Raw genomic sequence first — 6,454 nt, forward strand, 5'->3', positions numbered from 1 at the left:
GTTATTTTTGTATGAATGTTTAGTTGATGTATGTATGAAATGGATGTCTTGATCTTTACAAACAAAATCAATAACATAATACACTTAGACTAGAACTGGAAAACTATATAAATTATATTCAATTCATTGCATCCGATAACCCGCAGATCTTATAACCTTTTTAATAAAGGGTTAATCGAAGTGAGCATCGAAAGAAAACAGCTCAAGATACCCTTACCAATAAACTTGACTTTGATTCAGATGTAAGCAGCCGAAGATTATAGTTAACCTTTTGAATCCTTATGTAATGAGATGATACCACTTAATTGTTAGATTGCTGTATAAGAGTTAATTTAAGATTTTCATTATCACAAAGCGTGATCTTCTTCTGTGTCAAGAAAAAAAATGTCGCCTTTCATAGAAAAGATAAGATTTTGTTTTCTAAAAATCAGACAAGGAAACAATTAAGTTTCATAATGTGATGTAAAAAACCTGTTAGACGATCGTCTTACGAAACAAGATGGTTTTTAACGGGCCATGCAAACGACCGCTTATATATTGAACAGACCACGGTGTATCCGCCACCTTTGTGCAGAGATACCATACCTGGCTAGTACGTTACAAATAGGGTGAGTAAATGTTTACCATGTTGGAAAACTCGTTAAAGGTAAACAATATAGGTAGATGCAAAAGATATTCTTATTTCTATGCATTATCGTATTAAACTCATTTGGCTTTAAGGATGAAAACAAAACAAGCATATTATTTGTGTGCATAAACATAGGTTTTTTTTTATATAAATGTTTTGATTATTAAAGTTATTTGAGTTAAACATGATAGTGCATTATGATTAAAAATCATCAACCTGTATTGTGTTTTAAATTTTTATGTCAAGTGGAAAACTGCATTGTGAAGTAAGTGTACAGCTTTTTTTTAAAATCTTAAAATGGAAGTGAAACAAAAAGAAAACAAACATTACTTATTTGTTTGCAGAAATGTGCTTTTGTTAAGAATATTTTAAACAGATTACTGCATTACTTTATATAATATTCTAAATGAACGTACGAAGAAATGAATCAGGCTTGAATTAACCACATGCATCCAAATTGTTTCAATGAGGCTAGGAAAATGGGAATGTTTTGTTGGAATTGTACAGGAGCATTTTTAAATATCTTCACTTATAGCCTTATATATACAAATGTTGGCATGCCCACATGTGGGTAAAAAAATATAACCTTAGGCTGTCTCATATTTGGTGCTTCACTTCCTTAGTCCTAGTTTCGGCCTTCCACATCAATGTTTCCATTAACCATTCCAAAATACCTTAAAATCATAGGATACGATTTAGGTATAGCCGTTCCTTTAAGAAAACTTGCACATTAAGAATATAATCAGAAGACAGAAATACAGGGGCAAACCAAAGCTTTGTCGTTAAAGGAGATGCGACCTGGGGGAGCAACTTGTAACATGTTTCCCCTCCTCGAAAATATGCATGGTTTGAATATGTCAGTTATTTCGGAATATCAGTTCCAATCAATATATAATTTGTCGCCACACACTGAAATAGACTGGCGACAGATCGGACACTCATTCATTTTATACGTAATTCAGCATTTAAACTTTTCGAAAGCATTTATTATTCTTATGATAATCAATAAACTATTTTTAACCATTTTCTAAATATGAGGTGGTGTTGGTGTCGATGATAGATGGTGTTGGTATTGTTGTTGTTGTTTTTGTTTGTGGTTGATGTATGAGTGGTTCATGTGGAATTCGGTGGTGTTAGTGGTAATGTTGGTATTTGTGGAAGTGGTGGTGGTGCTATTTTTTATTATGTTGTTGTGGTATTGTTTCTGTTGTTGTAGAGGTGGTTTATGTTTGTCTTGATGGAGTTCATGGTGTTGATGATGGTAAAAATGTTGATGTTGGCATTGTTTCTGTTGATTGTGCTGTTTTTTATGTAAGTGGTTGTCGTGCTAGTGGTTCTGTTGGTGTTTGCGGTTTTGGTATGTTAATGTTGGTCCTTCTGGAGTTGTTGGATAAAGTTGATTAGGTCGGTGGTGTTGGTGTTGTTGGTATAATTGATGTTGTCTTGGTGTTTGCGTGTCATTGATTTTGTAAGCGGTGCCGGATCAGGTCGTGTTGGCAGTGTTGCTCTAGGCCGTTTTCTTGTTGATTTTAATTTTGGTGGTCATTGTTGTGTAAATGGCCAAAGTTAGTGCTTGTGGCTTGTTGGTATAGTTGCTGTTGATTTTGAAAGTGGTAGGGTTGGTGGTTGTCGAGGTTATAGTGGTGTTTGTTATGCTGGTGGTGGTTGTTGTTTTCGTAGTGGTGTTTTGTCTTTGTGGTGGTATTGATAGTCGTGATGGTATCGGTTGAAGTTGTGTTGTTTGTGGATGTGGTCATGTTTGTGTTGTTTGTGAATGTGGTTTTGTTGGTGGTTGTAGAGAGGTCAGTAGGTGTAGTGTTCTTGGTGGTTGCGGTCATGTTGGTGGTTTTGGTGTTGATGAGGTGTTGATGGTTGTGATGGTATTAGTGGATGAGTTGGTTTTGTTTTTGTTTGTAATGTTGGCATTGTTGAATTTTCCATCGACCAATCACATCACCTGTTACGAACTGGGCTCAAAACAACAACAAAACCGGAAGTCAAGGGTGATAGAAAAATCAGGAAAACCGACAAATGGGTATGAAGTAAAAACATCATATGCTCGGCGAGTTTCTAAACGGAGTAAGGTAGAGTGTTTGGAAGATGGGTATATACATATCCGTAAATTTAGATGATTGTTAGTCTGCATCAGTTGATTGGAATTGAGTAAGAAGATTATTAAGTGACCCGGATAGCGAAACGTCCATTACTATGTGAGGATATATAGACAGTACGAAGTGCATATTTATGAAAAAACTATTTTTAAATTATTTTTGACATTCTCACAATTGTACTTTTTAGTTTGGAATGATACAATTTCTTTTTATTTAAGTTTATTTGAGTTGAAAATCCGGCGCCAGTGATTCATATTGAACTAGTACGTTTGACTATATTCAATTAATTGATTTCAAGGACTAATATCCACGAGGCAAAAAGCTTTAATTGGATTGTTTTCAGCACTGTAATCGTTTCTGCAAACGTAAGCAAAACGATAATTGAAAAATAAATTATAAATCTTCAAAAGTAGAATAAGTATAACACTATGAAAATATCGTCATTAGTAAATGTAAGGAAAGCCTAGTTTGTCAATTCAAAATAAGATAATACCCTCTAAGGTTAACCCGGTTTGTGGACGTCTAACTTCACACCCGCAAAAATGTTTCAATAAGTGAAACATTCGTATACACCGAACGAAACGGAATACAGGTCATCTGAAACACAGGGGTGTGTGCCTAATAAACACCATACATCTATTAAGATATATGTAAAATGGAAGTCAAATGTCGTCCCATAGAGCCTTGAAAATGAATTTCAATCCTTGTTTTTTTCTTTTCTCTTTTCTTTTTCACATATGCGACATGGACATTTTGCTAATGTTTCGAGCCGGAAAAACGGCGCATGTGTTGGTGCCCTGCTTGCATCTACGATACTATTGTGTTGCGTGGGTCAAATTGATCGTGTATACACATACTTGCTGCCATATATATATATATATATATATATATATATATATATATATATATATATTTATGTTAACAAAGTATGGATGTTATTTATTTGTATTTGTATGCTTAAAGATGTTGTCAGGGAAAATAAGTCTTTGATAGACATTCATATTATCACCAAATTTCAAACAAGTGATTGGTTTATATGAAAACCTTGACAATGTTAAATATTGTATAACATATAACAAGAGTACAATCAGAGTACATACTTCTGACAACATATACCGTTGCAAATGTACATTAGACTTACAGGACGTACCGTAACCACTGTATGTAATACTGACACGATAAACCGTTTACAACTGCACATAATACTGACACCATATACCGTATACAACTGTGCATAATACTGACACCATATACCGTATACAACTGTACATAATACTGACACCATATACCGTATACAACTGTACATAATACTGACACCATATACCGTATACAACTGTACATAATACTGACACCATATACCGTATACAACTGTACATAATACTGACACCATATACCGTATACAACTGTACATAATACTGACACCATATACCGTATACAACTGTACATAATGCTGACACCATATACCGTATACAACTGTACATAATGCTGACACCATATACCGTATACAACTGTACATAATACTGACACCATAATGCTGACACCATATACCGTATACAACTGTACATAATACTGACACCATATACCGTATACAACTGTACATAATACTGACACCATATACCGTATACAACTGTACATAATGCTGACACCATATACCGTATACAACTGTACATAATGCTGACACCATATACCGTATACAACTGTACATAATACTGACACCATATACCGTATACAACTGTACATAATACTGACACCATATACCGTATACAACTGTACATAATACTGACACCATATACCGTATACAACTGTACATAATACTGACACCATATACCGTATACAACTGTGCATAATACTGACACCATATACCGTATACAACTGTACATAATACTGACACCATATCGTATACAACTGTGGATAATACTGATACCATATACCGTATACAACTGTAAAAAATGCTAACACCATATCGTAAACAACTGTACATAATACTGACACCATATACCGTATACAACTGTTCATGATACTGACACCATATACCGTATACTACTGTTCACTATACTGACATCCATATCGTATATAAATACACATAATACTGACACCATTCCGTATACAACTGAATATAACACTGTCTCCATTTCTATACAACTGTACATAATACTGACACCATATACCGTATACAACTGAATATAACACTGTCGCCATTTCTATACAACTGTTTATACTTCTGACACGATTCCGTATACAACTGTTTATAACGCTGACGCCATTTCTTTACAATAGTAAATACTACTGACACGATTCCGTATTCAACTGTATGTATATAACACTGACGCTATTCCTATACATAAGTACATACTCATGACACCATATCATGTACAACTGGACTCTACATAATATTGCATGCTAGTGTTCACAGTTTGTCCACATATCGTAGACAAATGTACGTGACGTTTATCGATACACTCAAACAATAACATATAGCAGTATATATCAATAATTATACATACTATACATGATATGTTTCACACACAATTTATAAACGTATATCTAATAGGCATTCTCATTTACAATTATATTAAAAGTACTTTCATATCATTTCTCTGCGTGTGTTACAGATGGATAGGGATCCTGACAATAAAGCCCCCATGTCGCTCCGCCTGTCTCGTGTACTTGACGATATCGGCGCCAACCGCTGGGTGGTGAGGAAAAGGCGTGAAACCTTCCTTCTGAGAGAGGCGAAAGAGACTCTAAATGCCAAAATGAATGGTTTTAATGCAACGTTGATACATTATGGCAGTCAGTCAGAGGGATCTACCACACCGGGGATGAACTCAGATACTCTTTTGCAATGTTTTTCAAAGAAGCGCAAGCGCATTCATACTGCATGAACACACACAAAATAAAAATCAACTTAAATAATTTCCTTCCTGAAACATTATTTCATTGGTATGTTATTAAAGAGTTTTAATATCCACTTTAACTATTGATTTTTTTATTGAAAGGAAGTAAATGGCAGAGACAATTATATTATAGATAACAACACTAACTAATAGGGAATCCTATTCAACGTCGATGTAAAAACAGTTATTGATTACGATAACTGAAGTTAAACTTGAGTTATTTCGTTGTTTTTGAATTATGTTCATTGTGTTCGACTCGGCCTTACATTTCCATTGTACATCTTAAAATTAAGTCAAAATTCTTTAACAGTACATTACCTGGAAGTTAATTGAAAATCGGCAGCATTTTGCTCTAAATTTGCTGTGTTTTGCGAAAAGGTACTCTTAACATCTATCGTTCAATTGCGGATGATTCCATGCCTTCGACAAAATCATAGGAATATATCTAGAAATGACCTTAAAACCATCGTTCATACCACTTAAAGAACGATAACCGTAGCAAATTGATACAGGATTGACATCAACTAGCCCAGGCACAAATTTTCTCGAAACTTCTTAAGCTTTAGGCTTAAGTCGCTTTTTCAATTAGCCAGAATACATACTGAAAATGGATTTTGATAAAATGAAAAATGGTATATTCTGATAATCAAACAGATTATTCATACATAATTTCTAAAAAATCTTGAAGAAGTAAATATAACACATTTTATAGAACAACAAAAAGGTGAGATTAGCTTAATCCTGTTATAAAGGACTTAAGCAGTTTCTAGAAATTTTGGCCTGGTGATTAGACTCCTCCACACGTAAACAACACGCGT

At 34.2% G+C, this 6,454-nt stretch overlaps 1 long non-coding RNA gene across 1 annotated transcript; it reads left to right on the top strand.

Moving 5' to 3' along the window:
- The first annotated feature begins 468 nt into the window (after positions 1-468).
- On the top strand, positions 469-5,716 carry LOC128245490 (uncharacterized). Its single transcript, XR_008263158.1, has 2 exons — positions 469-608; positions 5,352-5,716. It is a non-coding gene; the product is annotated as an uncharacterized LOC128245490 (long non-coding RNA).
- Positions 5,717-6,454: the final 738 nt, after the last annotated feature.

This window comes from Mya arenaria, chromosome 9, assembly GCF_026914265.1.
Source record: "Mya arenaria isolate MELC-2E11 chromosome 9, ASM2691426v1".
Classification (NCBI taxonomy): Eukaryota; Metazoa; Mollusca; class Bivalvia; order Myida; family Myidae; genus Mya; species Mya arenaria.